Source organism: Acyrthosiphon pisum, chromosome X (assembly GCF_005508785.2).
Source record: "Acyrthosiphon pisum isolate AL4f chromosome X, pea_aphid_22Mar2018_4r6ur, whole genome shotgun sequence".
NCBI classification, from domain to species: domain Eukaryota; kingdom Metazoa; phylum Arthropoda; class Insecta; order Hemiptera; family Aphididae; genus Acyrthosiphon; species Acyrthosiphon pisum.
Genome location: NC_042493.1, coordinates 57,968,804 through 57,971,383, shown reverse-complemented (window position 1 = coordinate 57,971,383; position 2,580 = coordinate 57,968,804). Strand labels below are relative to the sequence as shown.

Below are 2,580 nucleotides of genomic sequence, written 5' to 3'. Positions count from 1 at the left end.
GTTGTGATTGTATATTATTGAAACTTCTAAAGTTTACAATTATATATCTATGATAGTACCACGATTTGTTGTGATGTATAACGCGTTATAAGTACCTAATGGATATTGTGATATGATTAATTTGGAATTTATTATAGATACCTATTATTGGTCAATTTTTTTTTTAATACCATAGATAAGTATATAAGATACCTTATACCTAGACTGACATACCGTCTCCGATCAGAATCGTTTTTCTTATACAGTGATATTATATCATTGAATTCAAATTCAATACTATCCATTATACAGTTACTAAAATATCAATTTTTTATTTAGCTGCTCTTTTATTCTTTTTAAATTTTTTATCCCACTATTTTTTAATTTGACCAACTTCTTTTTGGGAATAATTTAGGAAGGGGTGACTTACAAATTTTAAATTAATAGTGAGATAAAAAACTTAAAACACCAAACTTATATATCGACTAACATATCAGATGATAATCGGAATATAATCAACGAATGATACTAAAAATAAATTATAATGCCGATGCCGACGCGCAATGGCGCAGTGACGTGAAAAATAATTCGCTGAAAACAATTTAATTGGTTATGTCCACATTAATATTATAAGTTATAACGTGGGTTACGTGTTTCGATTGTGTGCACTAATAATGCACCACTATAATCAGTGTTGTGCTTAGATAAAAAAAAATTATCTAGATATAGATAAGATATCTGAATTTAAAATTATCTAGATATAGATAGATACTGTAGAAATTGAATTTATCTAGATATAGATAGATAAAATAATTTTTATCTAGATATTTATATAAGGTATTACCTCAAAATTTAAATTTATACTAATAATTGAAAATTAAAATAAATTTGTATTTTTATTACAATATTTACATAAGTAGACAATATTCCAAGCATGCTAAAGATAAGTTGGTAACATCATATTATCCCAAACATAAAAAAAGATTCTGAATAATGCAAAAAAAAAGGTTTTTTGTGATACGCATCTGTATTTAATGAAGTCTTTATTTTCCCTCACATCAAACATAAAATTGCGTACACTTGGTGTAAAATTTAAGACCCAGGCTCTAATAATTGACATATCAAATTTACTTAATTTGTACTGTAGAAACTGTGGTGTTATTGTAATTTTTATTAAATAGTTATACGTTTAAAGTTTAAGCCTAATAAATATTTATTAAATTATTTAGTAAATTTAAAGAAATTTTGAATATCATATAACTATATGAGTACAAAGTAACCATTTCCCTTTTTACTAGTATATTACACAAATGCTATATTCCAGTGTTTCTCAACCTTTTTACTGTGGCGACCCCCTTTTTGAATTTCAATTTTTTAGCGACCCCCTACATATATTTTTTTTAAATACTATTAATAATCAATACGGAAATTACTGCGCATTGTACACAGCATAAAATATAATACTATATATAATTATACAATATATAATATTATAATTATTTTTAATCAACAAAATTTATACCAAATATTTACAGATACATATAATACACACAATTTTAATTCGTACGCGACCCTAAATAATAAGTTGGCGACCCCCAGGTTGAGAAACACTGCTATATTCCATAGTTTTAACACAGAATATATGAATAATATATACATTTAAATATGTTTTTATATAATATAATAATATAATATTCATTAATATTCGGTTTACGTTTACCTATGATCTGAAGTCTGAACATAGGGAACGAGCCCGTAAACCATCATGATGTTAAACCTTGTTTACCCGTAAGACCTATGGTGGCATAGAGTATACTCTATATATGGAGGGGTATCTCTAGTTTTAATTTTTGTAAAGGCTCTTTCAGTGTTCGTAAAATCATAAATCGTATACGGGCATGAGACTTCCCCGTATGGGCCATATTATAAAATTATACAAATAATTTGTATCTCCTATATACATATTGACATAATAAATCGCCATTATTCAACAGTTATAATATACTATAATAGTAGTTTATATCTGTGCATTATTTATAATTACTAATAAATGCTATGTAAAACTATATTAGAACCAATTTTTGCAAGTAATACAAATGAGATTTCTTATTAAGTTATCTATTTTATATTGAATGATAATATTGTAAAATAGTTATTACTAATTATTAGATATGGATTTTGTGAAATATCTAGATAAATTTATCTAGATGGCTATAATTTTTATCTAGATAAAAATTAGATGTCATTTTTATTTTTTATCTAGATAAGATAAAGATATGAAGTTTTTATCTAGATAACATATCTAGATAAATTTATCTAGATAAATGTATCTAAAGCACAACACTGAGCAGGAATAGATGTCTGTTCAATATTCTTCTGCAACAAATTATTATTAATTTAAATATTTTTATCTTTCCCTATGCCATGTCCTATATGTGCTTCATAGAAGTGAATAAAAGATTGTGGACATAGTACATTTAAAAACCTCTATTAGTATTAGTTGAGGTTCATCTAAATATAAAATCAATTTATATACTTAGTACACACACGTACTATTTAGTTCCGTTTTTTTCGTTTTGATAGGTGTTCTTCTTCACTGCC

General features: G+C 25.5%; 1 protein-coding gene across 1 annotated transcript in view; it reads left to right on the top strand.

Moving 5' to 3' along the window:
* The window catches only part of LOC100167164 (glycine receptor subunit alpha-4-like), a 30,772-nt gene that overhangs the window by 23,756 nt on the left and 4,436 nt on the right, over positions 1 to 2,580 (top strand). The window lies entirely within an intron of this gene.